Source organism: Rhipicephalus microplus, chromosome 3, assembly GCF_043290135.1.
Source record: "Rhipicephalus microplus isolate Deutch F79 chromosome 3, USDA_Rmic, whole genome shotgun sequence".
NCBI classification, from domain to species: domain Eukaryota; kingdom Metazoa; phylum Arthropoda; class Arachnida; order Ixodida; family Ixodidae; genus Rhipicephalus; species Rhipicephalus microplus.
In genome coordinates, this window is record NC_134702.1 from 117,425,261 (window position 1) to 117,447,491 (window position 22,231).

General features: G+C 45.5%; 1 non-coding gene across 1 annotated transcript; it reads right to left on the bottom strand.

Moving 5' to 3' along the window:
• Positions 1 to 3,806: 3,806 nt before the first annotated feature.
• On the bottom strand, positions 3,807 to 3,879 carry TRNAT-UGU (transfer RNA threonine (anticodon UGU)). Its single transcript has one exon. It is a non-coding gene; the product is annotated as a tRNA-Thr (tRNA).
• Between the last annotated feature and the right edge of the window lie 18,352 nt (positions 3,880 to 22,231).

The window sequence follows — 22,231 nt, forward strand, 5'->3', positions numbered from 1 at the left end:
GAACAAGGCACTCTCCGATGACACCATGAAACGTCACACCACCATTCCACGGGAACATAACCTCCCGACCACGTCTTTCCTTCAAAGTGACACTCATGACGGAAATCGTAGCACCAGTATCCACTAACGCAGTTGCAGGCACACTATCAATTAACACACACACTTTGTTTTGGGACATCATAATTGTAACATAATAGCCACCGCAACACGTGCTGATATGTGATGTGTGATATGTGATATGCATCGTGTTACGTCAGCACCAGGTTGCTATAAAAGATGAGTGCGTAGGAAATAAAGGCTAGTGTTTTTCTACGGTATCAAGTGTGCTGTTCTTCCGTCAGCTGCTCTCCGCGAGTTGGCTATGACAGTGGCGACGAGGATGGGACTGTGATCTGCTGGTGCCGCCTGGAACTTCCCTGTAAGGCTGTGTTCTCTACCGTGTGTAGAATGCCTGGTGTCGGCAAGCTTGAGCCGTTCGACGTGGGAACAACCAGCTGGAATGAGTATCAAGAGCGGGTAGAACAATTTTTCATAGCCAACGACGTCGAAGATGAAAAAAAGCGAGCAGTACTTCTCACCTGTTTGGGACCGGCCACGTATTCATTACTGCGGAACCTGCTGTCACCGTCGAAGCCGTCAGAAACAAGCCTGTCCACGATCCTTGACGTACTGAAGAAGCATTTTTCGCCGAGACCATCGGAAGTGGTTGCAACGTTCAAGTTCAATTCAAGAATACGTCATTCTGGTGAAACGGCTGGGGATTTCTTCTCTAGCCTGAACAAACTTGCTGATGATTGTGCTTTCGGCTCGTTTCGAGACAGAATGCTTCGTGACCGCATCGTGGCAGGCATCAACGACGAGACAATGCAGCGACGACTGTTGGAGTCACCAGATTTGACCCTTGATACCGAAAAGAAGACAGTTATCGCGATGGAAGCGGCGAACAAGGATTCTCGCGCGCTGTCAACAGCCATGTCAATGACTGTTGCGCGGACAAATGCCGTGTCACGTGATACAGGAAAGCAGAAGCATAAACCAGTTTCATGTTTCCGCTGCGGAGGCGAGCATCTGGCGACGCAGTGTCGACATGCAAGTAGCGTCTGTCACAAGTGTCGAAGCAAGGGGCACCTGGCGCGAGTATGCAAGGGTAAGGCAGTTACAGTTACGAGCGCAGGTGGTTCAGCGTTTTTGTCCCGGAAGCATCAGTCAATCCATACCGTAGACGACGAAGAAAGCCGTTCTGAGACACCGGCACCGCAAGTCTACGAAATGTGGCAAGTGCGCGCACCGGATCACGACGGTAGCCCGTACCGGGTTGAGGTGTCCGTGAATGGAACTTCACTCATTATGGAAATTGACACGGGAGCAAGTGTGTCTGTCGTGACGGAAGAGACCTTTCGCCGCATATTTCCGTCTTGTCGTCTGGAACCGTCAAGCGTCATGCTGAAAGGTTACACCGGTGAGCTGTCCGCGGTGCAAGGCAGCCTGCCTGCGACTGTACGACTGGGAAACCATGAGTGCCGGGACGTGTTGTACGTCGTCCCAGGACGCTGCCCGTCCCTTATGGGGCGTGGCTGGATAAAAGGCCTCGGAATCGAGCTGCGCAGTGTGATGGACGTTAAGGCTATCACGTCGGTTGAGGGACTCGTCGCTGAGTATGCGAGTGTTTTCGACGACGCCTTGGGAACATTCAAGGGAGTGTCCGCGAAAATAACCATCGAAGACAACGTGAAGCCGCGGTTCTTCAAGGCTCGCCCTGTTCCGTTCGCAATGATCGACCGCGTCAACGAGGAACTGATGCGCATGGAACGAGTTGGAGTGCTGTGTCCAGTTAAGACTTCAAAATGGGCTGCGCCTATCGTGCCTATCTTGCGCCTATCGTGCGCCTATCGTGCCACCGCAACACGTGCTGGTATGTGATGTGTGATATGTGATATGCATCGTGTTACGTCAGCAACAGGTTGCTATAAAAGATGAGTGCGTAGGAAATAAAGGCTAGTGTTTTTCCACGGTATCAAGTGTGCTGTTCTGCCGTCAGCTGCTCTCCGCGAGTTGGCTATGACAGTCTATGACAATAATAAGAAGAGCAGTTTGCAGAGACTCTGAGAGACCGGCCGGCGACTTTACCTCCATCGGCCACGCCGGCTAGTTTCCCGATGGAGGCGGTGGTGTAGAACGTCGCCGTGGGAATGGTGAACGGCGTGAGCGACTGGTTGGTGGCGTCAGGCTGCGGTTTGATGCTGGCGAGTCACTCCTTCTGTTAAAATGGCGGAAGGAATTCCTGGGTGGCAAGCCTATAGCGTTTGTTGCGCGATGTTCTGCCGGCCAATGATCATCGTTGACGCCTTCAAAGTTAGGCCAAGTCGGTGGTGGGCCATATCTCGTCTGGCGGCGACGGCGACAAAAACGAGAGATGTGTCCTGTCGCACCGCAGCTGTAGCAAAGAGGTGAAGGACGACCGACGTTGTAGACTTCAGGATAAGCCGCCCTCTGACGCTACGAGTAGTAGATACGATTTTCCAAGTGCCGATTCGTCGTCGTACCCCGATAAGCTCGTTGGTCATGCGTCACGTCGTCAGAAACGTATGCTGGTGCTGTTGTAGGGGATCGGTTCGACTGTCTGCAACGCCTGGCAAGGCTGACAGCGAAGATACCACCGATGCAGTTTCGTGAGGTTGATTAAAAACGCAACCGAGCTGCTCGGCTTTCACGGCGTTCATTGATTTGCTGTTTCGCTCGAGTTCCTCACGGACGATTTGCCTCACAGTGGTAGCAAGGTCTTAATGGATACTGCAGCTGTCCTCAATGCTTGCAACCGTCGCAACACTGGGCAACCTGCCGAACTTTGGCGTGATATGGTGTACCTTCAAGGTCTCAAACGTGCGGCAATGATGAATCACGTCAGCTACCGAATTGAGGCTCTCTTTGCCAATCAAGTAGGTGCCTTTCAGAAGATGTCCGACTTTGTCCTCTTCGGACATACAAGGATTCGCCGTCTTACACAGCCTCAGGATCGACTCAATGTACGTGGTACAAATCTCACCTGGCACTTGAGCACGCTGAAGTAATGTATGCTCGGCTCGCTTTCTTTTCGCAGTGGAATCCCCTAAACACTCTGTGAGTTGGATAGCGAAGTGATCCCAGGTTGTTAGCGACTCTTCGTGGTTCTCGAACCACACAAGGGCCGTGTCTGTCAGGAAGAGAGCAACATACTCTAGCTGAGCTGTAGCATCTCAGCTTTTGCACTTGCTCACGCGTTTGTAGTGTGTCAGCCAATCTTCCTCGTCCTCGCCGGGTTTCTCTGAGAAAGGGCGTGGCTCCAACTGACGCATCCAAGCTCCGGGTGTCCGCGCCGGAGGAGTTGAAGATGACTGTAGGTCACCGTTGTTTTAAATCGCGAGTTCCAGTAGTGTTGGAGGCAGTCGCGCGAGGCGTCGGCTTCGGCGAGTACCTAGCGGCAGTGGCTCCATCGTCTTGGGCGAGTACCCCGCACCTCCACCACAAAACCTTTACGGTTAAAGTCGAAGGGTGTTTATTAGCAGGGCGAAGTTGATGGTTTGGTAGTAATGGCGTCAGTATCTGCACTAGTTAACGTCTTCCTCCTCTTATCCTTCTCGGCTCATACCCGTTGCAATATATATATATATATAAGGGAAAGAAGTGTATACCTAAGGGCTCGTTTTTCCGTGTTTTAACACAATCTTAATGAGATCTAACAGACAGTAATGCCAAGGAATGTACAGGGGAAGTTATCAGAACCAATAGAATGTAAATAGGAAGGTAAAAAAGTGGATGAAAAAATAACCAGCCGTGAGCAGGAATCGAACCTACGACCTTCGAATAACACGTTCGATGCTCTAACCACTGAGCTACCACAGCGGCCTTCCCTCCATCCACTTTTTTGGGGTTTATATGTGAATTTAGAAGTAGGAGTGACAGTCAGCGCCATCTATGAGCCAAACGACGAGTCCACTTTTCTTTCTTCTTATTTACATTCCATTGGTTCTAATAACTTCCCCTGTACATCCCTTGGCTATACTGTCTGTAAGATATATATATATATATATATATATATATATATATACATAGATAGATAGATAGATAGATAGATAGATATATTACTCATGACAGACTTGTGTGACTTGCGTGCAGAGGCCCCGCTTCGTATATTCCTTAAGGAACACTTTCATATCTTGCAGTTCGTAACTTACGAAAGTGCGTATGCCCACACATCAAACGCGTGCATAAACTCGTGGGCGGTAATCTGCAATAAGAGGGCTCTGTTACAGGGCAGATAAAACAAGCTAGGTTGTTCCAAGCTGTCAAAATCTTGAAAAGCAACACCGTCGTTTCTTTCGCCAGGTACTAAATTATGCTCCCAAGATTCAGCCGTAGCAGTGTTGTCACAAATTTTTAGTTTCTGATTTTTATTTATTACCAATTTGGTGTAAGTTAAGTATATATCACCCGGCTACATTTTCATGGCTGTGCTAGAACAATATGGGGGCTTTACAGCATGCCCAAGGCCCACTCTACTCGCCCAATCACACACAGTGCATGTTACGATCATAGCTGGCTGGACTATCAGCAGCGTTGAAAGCCCCGATACTGTGCATGACAGCCACGTCAGCTCTAATATCGCTGCACCATATCCGCAGCTATTGTTCACCCTTTAGTCACACTACCTCGCCAAAGTCTATTTTATGACCTCCTTCCTCACACGTATGAAGGAGAAAAAAAAACCGTAGAGACCCTCCCACAAGAATATAAAAAGTAAGGAAATAACTACATAATATTGGAACTAGAATTGTGCTCGGGTTCCGGGTGGCCAGGAAGCTCTGGCCCGGCCCGTGGGCCATGCTCGGGTAGGGCAACGTCTTCTCATCACAAGCCCAGGCTCAGATAAGGCAACTTTATTGAGCGGGCTGCGCCACGTACAAAGCCCATATTAAGTGAATTACCAGGGTAAAAAGCACAAAAACGTGAATAATAATCTCCTGTGAAGCTGATTTGGGGTGGGCCTCAGCCCCGGCCTAGGCATCAGCCGTAAGCCCATTGACTCAGTTGGCTTCCTCAGCCGGCTGGACGGTCCACAGTTCTAATGCGTGGAAGAGCAGAGGTTGAGATAACGTGACAGATCCTCAGTGATAATATCAGTAAGTTTCGACTTTGAAAACTTGCACTAGGTGGCGAACGTTGAGGAGTTCAAATTTTAAAAAGTCACTTTATGTCCTCTATCTATCTTGCAGTACTTTCGTCTATGCTTGAACTTTGGCCTCTATCAGAGACTTGGCTCTCTCGTCCCTCATTCTCTCCGGCAAAGGTGTTGAGAAAGGGCCAACGAATTTCATTCCACGCCGTTGGCATTGCCTCATGTTGATGGAGTAGGGCTCATCCGAGGCCTAGGCATCGGCCGTAAGCCCATTGGCTCGGTCGGCTTCCTAGGCTGGCTGGACGGTCCACAGTTCTATTGCTGGGAAGAGCAGAGACTCAGATAACGTGACAGATGTTCAGTGATAATATCAGCAGCTTTCTTCCTTGAAAACTTGCACAAGGTGGCGAACCTTTTTTTCTTCAGTCATTGAGGAGTCCGCAAGCCTCCAAAGTCAATTCATGAGCTCTACCTATCTTGCAGCACTTTCTCCTGTACGTTAAACTGTGGCCTCTATCGCAGACTTGTCTCTCTCCTCCCTCAATCGCTCGGACAAAGGTGTTGAGAAAGGGCCAACGATATTCAGCCCACGACGTTGGCATTGCCTCATGTTGATGAAACCATGTGTCTGCAAATTTTTCGGAACAGCAGTAAAAATAGCTTGAATTACGTTCTCAGGTGTAGTCGTCGATAATGGCAACCCTGTTTAAATGTTCCAGCCAGTCGTTGGCATTCTCGTGAAATGCCTTTGCCGTCCTTGTGTGGTTGACGACAAGGTGTTCTGGCACTTGTGCTGTAGTTAGGCATTTGGTTCGCAGTTATCCTGCATTTAGGTAGTCGACCACGCTGTGGCTGGAAACCCTGTCAACGAAGACCTATGTACGTGCTGAGGCTCAAACTCAGTCTAACTACTTGGTGGCTTTGCGCCTTGAAGACCGTATTAGCTACCGTACATAGAACTTCCGACGGAGTATCACTTGGCTAAGGCATAGAAGCTAGATGCCAGTGCAACGAGAGTACAAATCTTGGTCTTTTGTTTGCTCTAAAAAAGTGGCTTCAATTGAGAACACGCATCCTCCGGCGATGTTTGGCTTTTTCTCTCAAGCGGCTAACCACTGCAGTTGCCAGTCTACTTCACGTCAATATTTTTGAGTATGGTAGTTACTGCATCCTATGAATATTGTGATAGGCAAGCGTACGTGAAACAAAAAACGAAAGTGTGCGTACCATTCTGAGCCGCCCATAGGTAAGTGCAAGTGGCCCGAATGAATACGCGAAAGGACGAACCAAGTCAGTAGTCAGTATTGTAAAATTGTTGTAGACATACGAACATTAAGAGTCGCGGTTAGCGTCGTCGTAAAACGGGGTTGTCCGGTCGGTCCAAATGTAGTGTGATTGTAAAGACAGGGCCTTTATCCGTGTTGGGAACAGTAGGTCGATTGGCGTATCCGGGTAGGATTCTGTGGCAGGCGATCAACAAGATTGCGTTACTCAAAGATGGGTCTGTTGCTGTTTACACACTTTAAATACCATAGTGAGCAGTGCTAGTTGTTTTGTCAAGTCTGCAGATTGCAACAATAAAATTGTGCGATAAGCTCTGCAACAGGCCAATAAGTTTTATTATATGTTACCATTTGCCACATGCAGAAGTTTACATTCAATACTTTCCCAGAACGACATGCCAACCATAGCATTTGCCCAATTGTGCTGTCTCGGCAGTGCTGCAACGATGGTGGTGGCTTTACTATGAACACGTTCCGCTATAGGCCACAAAAACGATAACCGCTGTTACTGCTTATCGCTGTCATGACTGGGGCGAAGGAAGCGTGTCGTTCGTTCGCGGAACGTTAGGGAGCACCAGAATTATCGTGAACAGTGGTATGTAGGCAGGTTTGTCACGTAGTATTTTTGCATTTCGAGGGCATTTGTAATTAGTAGAAAACACTAATATCTAACAGATATAAAGTTCAATATTGTGTATTTGGACGTTTCGCAAATCGATGTACAAGCTTGTCATTGAAATTTTTAACCATTCTCGTTTTTTGAACCGTTAGGTAATTAAACATATCTAATTAAACAATACTTTGCAGAACAAAAAATAGCAACATTAACTCAAGGCAACGCTTAGCAACATACATTTGGTCGCGTCATGATTGCTTGTGCCGGCATATTTTTAAACACTGGCTAAATATACATGCTACACACTGCACAACAGCCTACGTGTGGGTTCTGTCATGATCAGCCCCTTCACTTGGAGTACACCAAATTAGTATGGGAAGGTAAAACTATTTGACAAATACGGTGCGCTGGTCATCACATCAACATTGTCACAATCTTGTCGTGTCCGTCGTCAAACACTTTCCCAAAAGAATTTGGGCAGGTCCGTAGTACCTGGGAATTGACGTTTTCTGAAGCATGTGGAGGTATGGTGGCTGTGTTACAATTTTTCATTAGGCGACACGTCGTAAAATGGCGCTATATATGTACAAATGTTGCACGCGCAGACATATGTTTAAGAGTTCCAGATGTTTATATAACCAGTTGTTTGCACTTGCGCAACGATGCCCCCTGGAACATGCGTATTAACAACACCTGGAGCTGATATGAAGCGCTGATGCTCGCGAGGATGCTGGCCCTGGACACTGCTACATAAGTCAACTTCAGCGCATGGCAACTCACCACAATTGACGTTAACCTGGCGTAACGGCTGTATCAATGCAGTACATATGTAATATTTATGAAATTGGGTATGCAGCACTGTCACCAGTATTGGCGTTTCAGAAACATTTCTATTTGAAAAGAAGTTTCGAGACCTGGTGCCGCTCTGTGGTAAAATGCTTCACTGCCACGCAGAATACTTGGGCTTGATTCCGGCTGAGACACTGGGTCGACGCTACTGATGTCGGGTAATTGTTAAGACTCGCACGTTCAAATTGTCCGTGTGTGTTTTCGTCGTTTTTGGGTAGATACCAAGAGTCAATTATATGCGGCACATACCGCATAGCAGCTGCTTGTACCCTTGAAGAACCCCAGGCGGTCGAAATTTCTGGAGCCTTCCACTACGGCGTCTCTGATAATCATATGGTGGTTTAGGGACGTTAAACCCCACATATCAATCAAAGCTTCTTATACCCGCGTGTGGTTATGTGCCACTGTCTGGCGAGAAGTGTTTGACGATGTGCGTGACGAGATTGGAACATTATGCATATTTTGACCAGCGCGTCATATTCGTCAAACCATCTTACCCTGCCATGCTAATTTATGTTCACGCCAAATTAAGGGGGTGACTACGAGAGCACCCAAACTTAAGCGGCTAGATAAATAGATAGATAGATAGATAGATAGATAGATAGATAGATAGATAGATAGATAGATAGATAGATAGATAGATAGATAGATAGATAGATAGATAGATAGATAGATAGATATGCTCGAATTCGCCGAAGTTGGCTTAGAAATGCTTCGCATTTATAGTGGCACATAGCCGGGGCAGCTTTGTGCCACTCATAAGCGGGGTATGGGCTCAAGCTGATAGGCAATTCATATCTATCCAGAAATGGTGAGAACACACATGGGTAATTTTAACGCTTGCGTTTTTAGAAAAACCTGACAAACTCAGTGTTGACCGGACGAATACAAATAAATATTTTCAGGGTCCGAGCAGAAATTCAACCCGAGCATTCTGCGTGGAAATCACTTATTCTACCCCAGCACCATGCCAAGTCTCACAAACAGACTCTCCTGGTTGTGAAACGTCAATTCTGGTTGCAGTGCTGACTATAGATGTTAAAAATGTAACGTATTTACTTTTAAATACCGCCGTCATCTTGAGGGAACGTCAAATACAGTGACGTGCCATCCGCTGATGTTGACCTTTGTAGCAGTGTTTGGGGCTGGCCTCCTGGTGAGCCCAAGCCCATACACCAGTGCTTGACGTCAGATGACGCGTTCTGGTGTTGGTATTACCGATCTTGCTGTTGTCAGCGTTGCGCAAGTGCAAACAACTACTAATATAAAGCATATGTGGCTCTTTGTGTATGTGTGCGTCCAGTTGTGCATATCTGTAGAGCCAATTCATAGCTTCACGCTCCATAGATGATATAAACACGTTTACTTTGCATCTCGTTGCTTCAAATAACATGTATTCCCAAGATGCAGGGAACGTGCCCCTCCCCCCCCCCCTTTTTTTTAAATTTAGGCAACATTGAAAGACGATAAAGCTTTTCTGGCATTGCTCCTCAATATGGCTGGAAAACTTCCGTATGCTGTTCGACTTTTATTCTCGCGGGTTTTCTCTTCAGAACTTCACTTGAATTATTCAATAATGCCAAGTAAAAGAGACGTTATGGCCAGAGACGTTGTAATGGCGCCATCTGCACTCCCTATTCTAAGCACATCGCACATTTAAACTAATAGTGCGCCTTTAGCGGTGAGCCGAAGACAGGTTTACTGGGGAAAACACAGAGGTAAAGCCGACCAGCTGCCAAGCGGAGTGAACGCGAGAAGCAACAGCTCTCTTCCTTCTCATCTTTCTCTGGCGTTCCTGCCTGTGTCATATATCAATGCTACAAATCAATCTCTTCTCCCCCACGCACCCCAAAAAGGAGCCGTTCTAGTGACCTACGGAACGGGTAGAACGAGTAGGTCGTAGTGCGGCTTCAATCAATTGACATCAACAGCCTCGCAGCCACCGCGGCGTCGGTCTGTCGATGGTTGGACCAGCTCAACAAAATAATTAACCGGTGAGGCCTGACGTAGGTCTTGGTAGAGGCCTTCGTACTTTGGAAGTAGCTTGGTGGAAAGACCAGGAACAGTAGGGAACCCGAAGGCAATGCAACGTGCCAGGCGAATATGACTGCGAAGACAAGTTTTTGTCGATACCGTTCTTCTGGTACACCTGATCTTGTGTGGTTAGGGAACGTGCGAGTTGTCTGCATTCTTCCACATAGATGGCGATTTCGAATAGAGTTGTAGATTGCAAAGAGTCGAGACAATACAAGAAAATGGTGTCCGTGAATGAGGAAGGTTTGCGCTCATAGAGGAGGATGACGGAAAGGATCCTTTCTTAGACTGAGTGACACTGTTGTAAGCGTAAGTTACAAAGGGAAGTATGCGGTCTCAGTTGCTGTGGTCAGCGGACACGTACACGAATAACATGTTGCGCAATGAGCGGTTAAACCGTTCAGTCATTCCACTCAATTACGGTTGGTATGCGCTGGTTGTCCGATGAACAACGTTGATTTAACGAAGAAAGGCTTGTACGGCTTCGGAGAGCAACGTGTATCTGCGGTCGCTGAGTAGTTCACGAGGCGTACCATTGCAAAAACAAGATTGTGAAGAATAAATAAGCTAGCTTCACAAGATGTGGCCTCTGGCAGTGCAGCAGTTTCAGCATACCGTGTCAAGTGATCAATGGCGACAATCACACGGCGGTTTCCGTGAGACGTGTAAGGAAGGGGACCATACAAGTCGATTCCGATGCGATCGAAAAGTCGGGAGGAGCAAGGTAATGACTGCAGTTGTCCATTGGCTATTTGCGGTGGGCTTTTGGCTATGTGCGGTGGACGCCTGAATTTCAGCAAAACGAGCACCAACGATATCGCGTTAAAACTGTTTTGTCGCCAAACGTACTCGCCCCGAGACCGAGCGCAGTCGCCGTCTGGTGGCCACAGGCTAAAGCGCAACTAGTGTGGATTGCTCCCGGTGTGTTCTGCTATCCACCTAGGCTAGCACGTGCGTGTACGTCATACTCGTGCTTAAAAGGCCGTTTGATTGATTGATATGTAGGGTTTAACGTCCCAAAACCACTACATGATTATGAGAGACGCCGTAGTGGAGGGCTCCGGAAATTTAGACCACCTTTAAAAGGCGGTTTGTCCCTCTCTGTTAGCGCAAGAGTAACTGCTTCTTTTTTTTTTCCCAGCACTGTCCACAGAAACGTTTGGCCTTATTCGCCTGTATATGTACCGCGATAAGATGAGGTCCAGCACTTGGTGAGTGACGTGTTTCGATGTCGTAGCCTCTCTTCGCTTAGGTCATGTAGGTGTAGGTGCCGCTTTTTAGCTGAAGCTCATCGTAAAGTGCACTTGGCGTCGTCCCAAATATGAGGAATAATAAATATTGTGCGAATGCAGCGTTTTAGTGACTCAGGGATTGACTAAATATTTGCATTTTTCTTAAGTGTCTACTTCAAAAAATTGTGTCGTTATTGCTTATCGGTTATGCGAAAAGCCTTAATTGTGCTTGATATAACCTTGTACTGTACGGTCCTAGTCCCGTTACACTGTTGTATAGTAAATTCTGACACTTCGGTACTTCAATTGAATGACATCGGGCTGATTCAATCTGAGTTGCCTTGCGCATTTTTACCATTGGGCAATATTTACACAGAGACGCCCGCGCTCTTATCAAATTTGAACACTTGGCAGAAGTCGGCCAGGTTAGAATAGGATTGAGGCAATTAGAAAACTCTAATCAACAATACTATTCAGAAAACCAACGTTGACTCAAGTGTTGTAATACAATTTGTAGTCAGAGTTTTCTAATTGCCACACATTTGTTCTAAGATTTGGATTCGCATAAAAGAAGCCAGATTGTCAAAATTATTACAGACGGCTTGCCTCACATATGTCGTATAATTTCAAGGAGAGCGTCTCCTTTTTTTTCACGTTATCTTGAAAACTTTTGTGGTGTTGTGCTAGATTAATTTGATTTATTTGTGCGTTTTCACGTCCCTATACCACCATATGATTATGAGTGCCGCCATTGTGGAGGGCTCCAGAAATTCGGACCACCTGGGGTTTTTAACTTGCAGCCAAATCTGATTTCCTGGGCCCACAACATTTCCGCCTCCATCGGAAATGCAGCCGCCGCAGCCGCGATTCGAACCCGCGACCTGCGGGTCAGCAGCCAAATACCTTAGCCACTAGACCACGGCGGCGGGGCAGACTAAAAGAAGGAGAGCACACACATTCGCTTGAAAGAAAAAAAAAGTGTTTCATCAATTATTCGAACATTTGCATCACTTTGATGACGATAAACAATATAAGAAAGCTGCGGGCAAAACAATCACCTTTTTATACTGTTATAGGAGGAAGAACAAGCGCGCTTAAGCACTGTAACTCACGTAGCTTTCATCAATAAATTTTCCTACGTTTATTCCACGAAGAAATGATTAAGACGAAGGGGTGGATTGAGTGATCGCTGTATTTTTGGGTGCATCGCTAAAAAATATTGAATTTATTTCTTTTTTGTGGGTGGTGGGGGGAGGGGTTGGAATGTATTCAGTCATGCTCAGCAGTGCATAGTAGACGGACACAAGCTCAACACTTAAAATGAAAATACAAGAAACGTGACACACTGCTGTGCAATTGTGCGGACTGTCGCGAAGTGCGAACATCTATTTTATTCGCAGACTGCGTTGCTGTCACAAGTACAAGTAGCGTTCGGTGAGCTTCTTGCATTCGTTAAGCAATGAATGGCATATATATTACGAGTGGGCAGCAGTCAACGCATTTTATTTGCCGAAAATTGGCTCACAGTGCTCAGAAAACGCGCCGCTGCCTGCATTGGCATGCGCGCCGCCGGCCGCCTATCCACACTAGCACGTTGACGGTGCTGCCCCCTATAGCCTGATATCGGGGCGAATAGATGCAAATCACTAGATTGTTGGCACACACTTCTATTAGCCCCGAGAACGAACACTGGCGTCGCTGCGGTCGCGGCGAAGTGACGTCACGGTACATTGTCTAGAAATACCGTGTGGTTCTACTGAGACGTGTGGTTCTACTGAGGAAAAATTGCGTGAGGAAAAGAACAAGTCGTGTTCGTGCGTGACATGCTTCTGGCATCGATCATCATCTAGCACGCAGACCCTACGTGGCAAGATCCTTGGCAAGACCGTTCTAGTCTCGCCTTCAAGCTTGCCCATGCTAAACCTGCTGGTGTGTTCTTGGCTGAGAATTGAGTGGTTTTAACTCTCTGTCTTAGCGTCCTATTCTATAATTTATCTGTTTCCGAGTTTAACCATATCTCTAGTGCTCATGTCAACTACTTCTCCTGGCCAGGCGCGATCCGCCTGGTCAGCATCCCTGCCGTCTAATGAATTGCCGCTAGACTCCTTTTTCCGCAGTGGTATCGACAGCATTCCCGTGGCACTGGTACCTACAAATGGACCCTTCATCAGACTTACAAACCCTCAGGCGGTCCAAAAGGAACTTAAAACATCTTCAAATCATTTCAAGACTATCACAGATATGTGCCCATTTGGGCGAGGAGGTATAGTGTGTAGGTCGCCGGAAGAGACCTGCGTGCAGGATCTTCTCAAATGCACCTCGTTGCTGCTACCCCGCTGAGTGCTTTCACTCCGCCTCACCTTGCATGTACCAAAGGCCTTGTACGGGGAGTCGACTCCAAGCTGAGTCCAGCTGAGACCCTAGACAGGCTCTCTGGAGCAGGGTAATTTCTATTTACCGGTGTATTCACCTTGTCGACAAAGAGGGAGTACCAACCGAATCGGTCATCGCGACATTTGTGGGCACAAAATGCCCGTCAGAAATAAATTTAAGGCCATTGATCTTTCGAGTAGAGCCCCTCGCTTCCCATCCAATTTAGTGCAAAAACTGCTGGAGATTCGCCCATAGTGCGGGAGGATGTAAATCTCACGGTTGTTGCAGCACCTGCGGAGAGAGCCATCCTTCAAGCAAGTGTACTGCAACAGCGGAAAATTGTTTTCTCTGTGGGGGGAGTCACTGCACCGACAACTCTGACTGTTCCGCTCGTTCCCAGGAGGTTCAAATCCTAGAAGTTATTGACCGCCGCCGCTGTTCTCGAAGGGAAGCCATTGACATAGTTAGAGACAGGGCTTTTGGATACTCTGGCGTTACAGCGCGCTACACTTCCAGTATGGACTAAAACATATCGCAGGCTATTGAAACTGCTGTGGAAAAGGCAGTGAGTAAGGCAATGTATAAACTCATATCTAACCTTTCCGACTGTTTGGTGCAAATTCTTCAAGTCAGATTGGGCAAAAAGTACAGACTGGTACAGAAACTGCAGTATCGGACAATACCAGCGATGCCACTCAGCTACGCAATGTAGTGTTGGACGAACTTTCTGCATCTGCAGGCAAGGCTAAGCAGTCAGGAACACATGTGCACTAGGACCGACATACGAGTCAGCCGAGCCAAGTGCTGCTACAGATATGGAACTCGATATACGAACTAATAAACGTACCAGATCCCCTATCTTCACCGATCTCAAGTCTAAATTTAAATGCAATAAACCAGTTATTTCGCATGAAGATGCTAACAAGGGCGCGACATGCGCCTCTGTGATGCGCCCAACACCATAGGTCAGTTGAGGGTACTACAGTGGAACTGCCTTTCTATATTCTCAGCCTCAGCTGACTTACATTACTTTTGCAATAATTTTAATCTTGATAATATAATTCTCCAAAAAACTTGGCTCACACCAGATAAATATTTTCATCTTGAAGGTTTTCTTTCTTTTCGATTAGATCGCCCATCACATAGTGGGGGTTTTATTATCCTTGTATCAAGTAAATTATGCCATAGGGGAAAAATTTCTTTCAGAATATTAGACACGGATTGTGAAATATTAGCATTAGACTTGTGTCTCCCCGGATACCACCCTTTCCAATTATAAATTGTTACTTCCCCTCTGGTGTGCAAAGTACTCGTTATCTTGACAGTGTTTTGGTAGCATGTAGAAAGAAAATTGTACTCACAGGAGACTTCAATTCACATCATTTGTCTTGTGGTATAAGGACAGATTCTTGTGGTAGGTGACTGTGGGAATGGAATATTGATCACAACCTCTCGTGTCTGAATAAAGGTCATGTAACATTTCTTCGAGGTAAGACTTGCTCAGTATTGGATTTAACGTTTTGCGCCAATGCAATCAAGGATTTGTCATGGGCTGTTCTGGATTCAGCAACTACCAGCGGCCATCTTCCTGTAGTTTTTGACATAACTTGTCCCATAGTAACCTTAAATCAGCCAAAACGCACATACGTCAACAATAGCAAATTTCAAGCCTGCCTTCATTCTGCCATTTCCACGCTTAGAAATGCCAGTACTAAAGAGATTGCATCTACGATTGGTTCAATACTGGAGGGAACAAGAAAAAAATCCGAATTTTCTATTCCATCGAATAAACGATCCTCCTCTCGCTGTTGGAACGATGAGTGTACGCGGGATTATAGAAGACGAAAAGCCGCTTGGAAAAACTTCTTCATATTTAGAGCCCAACAAACTGGAAGGACTATTTATTCCTTGCTAGCGTATTTAGGCGTACAATGAACAGCGCGAAAGAAGAATACGACATTAGACATTTTGATTATTTTTGTAAATGAAAAAATAAGCGTGCTTTGTTCGCTTATCTTCGAACAGGAAAAGTACTGCCAACACCTTTAACGTTGCAGTCATGTGTCTTGACGCCGCAAGAAATGAACATTTTTCAAGAAGACATAGCGCAAGGTTTAAAATGCCGCTTCACTGCTAATCTTTCGGCTATTCGGTCCATCATGGTAAACTTGCATGAATTTCAAGAAGTTTCTTTAGCTGAATTGAGTCAGACAGAATTATGCTTACCGAGGACAGCTCCCGGACCAGATGAAATTACGAACTCCATGTTGAAATGTTTACTCCGGGAATCGCCTAATCTTTTGCTAGAACTAGTGAATTATTCGTTAGGAAACGCATGGATACCTCCAGAATGGAAACTTGCCTAACTTGTATTGTTGCTAAAACTGAAAATGAAGCATACATGTTGGATAACATATGGCCGATCGCACTGACATCAAACTTTGTAAAATTGGTTGAGAGAATCATCAGTATACGAATTAATAAACTTTTGACCTTTATTCAAATTTGACGAAATAATGAACAATTTGACAGGGGCTTAGAATTGGCCTCATGGTAATCCACGAGGTCGATTCTAAGCTCTGTCAAATTGGGTTCAGGGTTGGTTGTTCAATTTGGCATGCCCACGTTGATTTAGAAAGTCGGCTTCAATTAGCTCGGCTACATAAAAAATATGCAGCTTTATTTACCTTAGACATCGCTAAAGCATATGATATCGTAGAGCACTGTATTTTGATAGATCGATTAGAATACCTTGATTTTCTATCATACATAGTAGCATGGGTTCACCATTTTCTTGCAGACAGGAAATTTTATTGTTTTAATGATGGATTTTCATCATCTACTCATACCCAACCGAGGGGAGTACCGCAAGGCTCAGTGCTTTCCACGGGGCTATTTAATTTGCTAATGAGCACCATTCCACGTGAACAGGATATAACAACTTATGTTTATGCAGACGATATCGCATTTTTTGCAATGGCAGATAACATTCAGACCTTATATGAACGGCTGCAGACTTACCTTAATATATTGGAGAGCTGGCTTGATGACAACAGCTTTTTACTTAATCTGAGTAAATGTGTCCTCCTTGTTTTCCAGCTGCAATACCCGGTGAACATCTCTCTGTCTTACCATCATGAGGATATACCACAGGTGGAATCTGTTAAATACCTTGGAGTAATTGATCACACATCGCTTAACTGGTGACCTCATATCTAATATATCGCCGGAAAACGTGTGCGGGCCCTTGGAATATTACGTAGGCTAAGCAACTATCGCATAGGTATAAGAAGTGACACATTAGTAATGATATATCGCATGTACGTTAGTCCCATTTTGGAATTTGGTCGTGTACTTTTCTCTGGAGTTCCAGCTTACAAGTTGCGGCCTCTAATTCTTCTCGAAAGAGAAGCTTTGTGCGCTTGGCCTTCCCAAAACTGTTGCTAACAATTTGTTGTATCTCGAATCGAGGGTCCCTCCGCTTTCTTCTAGAATTCGCCTTCTGACTGTTCAGACATTCTTAAGAATTCATGAGTCACAATTACGACATTCAGAAACAGCCTTTATTTCCACCCCAGAATCAGTTTTGGTGCTAGATGGCCGCGATTTCACACCCCACAAATTATATTTGTGCCGAATTTACTTGAGCCTCTAAACACACGTATATGCGACATCGTGCCGAGTCATGATAATTCAGCCCCGGTGGAAATTCAATTTGACGACACTTTTTCTAATAATGCCAAATTACTTCCCCATAATGTTTTGGATGGTTTACTACAAGATCACCCGCGCAGTATTACAACGAACGTTATTATTGCTACAGACGCGTCGGAATATGACGAAAAGTAAGGGGTTGGTATTTTCAGCGCAATTTTAGAATGGATTTATTCCCTACGACAACCCGATTTCATACCCGTTTTTGTGGCTGAATTTCTGGCAGTAGTGCTCGCCTTACGCAAGTTACATACAGCAATTACATCAGCTGTCATAATAACAGATTCCCTATCTCTCTGTGCGGCACTTTCTGTTGGTGCTGATTATCAAGTAACAAAGGCGTTCCGTGCACTAGTACCTTCGCATTTGAAAAAAAAAAGTACGATTAGTTTGGGTGCCTGGACATAAAGGTTTATTTTTAAATGGAATAGCCTATTCCTTAGCTAAGTCGTCAATCAGTGAACCGATTTTACCTCACTGTCCATCATTCGCTTATGTGACTGCTGCTTGATTCCGCAGGCGTACGCTTATGGAAGTCTTTAAAGGTTCAGCACAAACAAACTCTACAGAATATCGCCATTTATTATATCCCTGGGGAACAGACATTTGCCGCACTTGTAAACAAGAAGTAGCATCACAAAGCTTTGTTGCTGGTACCAAATCTAAATTTTTATAAACCCAGGTCTGCTCAGGCACCTTCGCCATTGTGCGCGTTCTGTGATGAATTGGAAACAATGGATTATTTTTGTTTGACCTGCAGGTGGTTTAACACATTACCGAAAACCCGTTTTGAAATACCTTCACGTAGTATTGATATGGTCTTATCTGTGCCTGTCATTTCGTCTTTTGGAGCTTCCATTTCTGGTTTTTCTAATGCGACAGTATGCGTGGCCGTCCGGGACTATATTGATGAAACAATTAGGTTGACTAATTAACCAGTTCTGTTATTCTAACATGTGCACATAATTATATACGTATAAAACTAGGTTAGTGCTCTGCTCTAAGGATAAATTCGTTTATGTAAATACTTGTATGCATTACATTAAGCACCACACTTTCCTAGGCTATCGGTAACTTTCTGTTATACCTCTAATATTCCAAATCTGAACAGTAATTTCTAAACCACTCGATTCTTCGCCAATCCTCTATAGTGGGTATGCACCACTATCAATAGGTGAACAACAACAAGAACAACAACTATATACTGCCTAGTGTGCTGAGCGCGGGCTAGGAGATGGCCCCACAGCTGATGACTGCTGGCAGCGCCCGCATGATGCACTGCTGTGGGAGTGGGTGCATTTGCGTTCAATCCTTGCGCTCCGCAAGCGCTGCGAAGCCTGCAGGAGGCCGAGCTCTGCAAGGCCAACTAATATTTGCCTGCAATATCGGTGTGTTTTTTTTTGCATAATGCTTTTTATAAGAACTACTCAATTGCTTTCACAGTACTGGCGTTTCGCAATACCAAATGAAGATAATTTCGTGGCATACATTTCGCCATCCGCTACAACCTGCAAAAAAAAACGCAGATCCCACGTAATTTGGGAATCAATGCTATGCAAGGTGACTGTTGTAATTTTTTCAGTGAAACATTATGAAGTGGTGCTAAATATATGCAATAAATTGAATAGTCAACACTGGAAGCAGCATTGGCGTTTCACGAACCCTAAGTTAAGGGGGTGATCGTGAGGGCACCCAGACGTAGGTGATTCGATAGATAGATCGATAGATAGATAGATAGATAGATAGATAGATAGATAGATAGATAGATAGATAGATAGATAGATAGATAGATAGATAGATAGATAGATAGATAGATAGATAGATAGATAGATAGATAGATAGACAGACAGACAGACAGACAGACAGACAGACAGACAGACAGACAGACAGACAGACAGACAGACAGACAGACAGACAGATAGACAGACAGGCAGGCAGGCAGATGGACGGACGGACAGGCAGACAGATGGACAGACGGACAGATGGACGGACAGATAGAAAACCATTGACAGTATAACCACCGGAGTTATTTTTTAAAATGTGCTTTGTTTTTGAGAGCAAGAATTATCACAGTAGACCCTAGAACCTTTACCTCTTAGCCTGGATTCTCTTAGGATTCGAGTGAAAACAAAGAATGATAACATGCCAATGAATAATCCTACACTCGCCGAATATGATACTCAAAACGTTGTTGGAAAGGGAGTCCGACGTTGATATGAGAGAAAAACTGTGTGAATGAAATTCGAAAGCCTATTTTCGATTTTTTAGATAATATTATTATTTGAAATTTTGCCTAAACGGCGATTTCATTCCCGGCACCGTTCACCTTAATCCGAAAAGATAGTTCCATGGAGTCACTGTCACAATGCTTTTCTCACACGACAGCCTTCAAATTCAGCCTTCTGTCTGCCCTCTTGATCCTACTTTTTCATTCAGGAAACCCTGCTGGATGCGTTAGTGGGGGGACACAACACCTTTTTTTGTTCGACCGATAACTTCTTTGACACAGCGGCACAATACACGTCCTTTCTTTGCATTGCCGCTTAGCTTTTAACATGTCAGGGTGTTGCAGTGTACATATGGCGCCATCGAACTTCGCAGTAAATCAGATGGCAGCTGTCACACACTGACTTTAAACGTGACGAGGCTCCGACAGCAACAGGACGAGAGGAACTTCGCGCGTTCGTGCACCCTCTCGACACGCAGCGCCGCTTGTGGCATCTGAGTGCAGTCATCACATGTGCGGCCACCCACTCTCGTACGGAATGCACGTGCTCGCACACTAGGCAGTATATTTCTAGACACTGTAGTCACGGCACGGACTTGCCTGCTTCGCCGGCACTTGTCGCCTTTTTCTGCGCCCGCCGTGTACTTGCTCTTTAGTGATGCGTTGGTGATTATTCCTCAATTTCGTGACGCGAATTGCTCAACATACAAGGTGCATGATTTGTTAACTAGTGAAAGTTTGTGAAAGTTGTATGAAGTTCCCATAATTTAGCTTAGGATCAGCAGACTTCTGTCCAAACGGAAGATTTATTGTGAACATGGTGATACAGGAGAAGACGTTCGTTGTTTTTATCTCGAACACCACAGAATGGGTGCTAAGAAAATATGCTAAGTGGTACTAACGTTATTACAACTAGGCATAGACACCAGGATTACATCATGTGTGTGCTGAAGTATGAAAAATGAAATGGGGCTTTCTCAATTGACTAATATAGATTACGCTTTACCGCGAAAGTTACGCCTGAATCTGGAGTGATATAAATGATTTGACAGAGCTGCGTTTTCTCCAGTAAGAGACATTACATGATCATGACTGACATAGCACACGCGTAACATATCAAGAAACACAATAATACTTCCGCACAAACAATGATTTCGGAAATAAAAGGATATTTCAGTTCACTGGAATAATATGTACAGAGATTATGTAGTCCTATACCCTGATTTGCGTAAAATGCCGGGGTGTTCTACGACTGCGTCACAAACGCTAATTCTGGATTCACACGACTGACCAAATCGCGATTCGATACCGGGGATCGCGTGCTACGTCACCATACGTCATGCGTTCCTGCGCTCCTCCTTCAGTTCACGGGGAGTGATTCGTGGAACGGCGGAGATTCAAATCGCAGTTGGGATCACTTGAGACTTTTGGCGAAAGAAACAAACCTCCTGGCGGCGAAACACTTTCGGCTGGCAACCACCGTTCTTTCCAATCCAATCCATGTCGCTTTTGCTGTGAGGAGCCAACGCCTCCTAGATTTCCCGTGCCTGCCGGATGAGCGCGAAACACCGGTTATCTATGGAATCGCTGCCTACGTAGGGGTAAGGGTTTTGTACTTTGAATTTGAGATCGGCAATTTTAGCGTTTGCTACTAATTTAGAGGATGCCTTGTATAAAAAAAGTTGCTTGCTGAATGACGCGGTTGATAACGTAGGGATAATTGTAATAACGTTTACGCTTTGTTAAAACTTTTTTACGTTATTTTTGTTGCATATAAGCTCCAAAAACGTAAAAACCTATTTGAAGACACCCCTACTTGAGTGGCGCCACCACCGTAGTTCCGACGACCGCCGCTTTCCAAGTGACCACCGACAATCCGACAGGCACGGGCAATCTAGGAGGCGTTGGAAGACCGCGCAATACGAAGGCGACGCTACTTTAATTTGAATTGTGCGCGCACTACGCGGCTATCACTGAAAATGGACGAGCTCATAGACAGCGTCGCAGAGCCAGCGACGTACAGCTGCAGACTCAACGACGAGGCCACGTTTTTTTTTTTTTTTGTGACATGTGGAGCAGTTTCCTGGTTTGTGGGAACCTCGCGACAATTACGCCAACAATATTCTGAGAAGTATTCTTTGACAACACATTTTCGAGGAAATGCAAAAGCAGTACCCAGATGGCGGGCCGTACAATCCCGGTACGTATTGTTAAATATCTGTTTTGTTTATTATCGGAAGTTTGCTAGGTGGCCATGCCAAGATTTCGTGGTATAATCGTGCTTGTATTCAGCGTTTATTTTAGGTAATGTGCAACTTCACCTGCGTTATTTGTATTATGAAAGAAGCATATAGATGAACCACGTTAACAGTTGACAGTGCATTCGAAAATTGTTTCGATGATCATTACTTTATTGCAGATGCACTGCGGACATTTTTCAACAATAAGAGGTGCACCTACCGCAATGTGTGCAAGAAGGTGAACAAAACGAAAGGCGGGCAACCGGCTGACGCTGTCTACGCTGGAAAATGGAAATTGTTCACCGCGCAAAGTTTCTTGCAAACTACGCAGAGGCCACCTGTCCGACGTACGGTCACCGAGTCTTTCGGTGAAACTGATGCGGTAAGTATCTAATAAAGTTAAGCACTCACTAGCGGCAAAAACGCGCGCGACACGTTGCATGAGGCAAACGCGTTCGCGGCAGGCGCCTGCGTTTGTGTTCGCATTATTTATGCTACGCGGCAGTGCTGC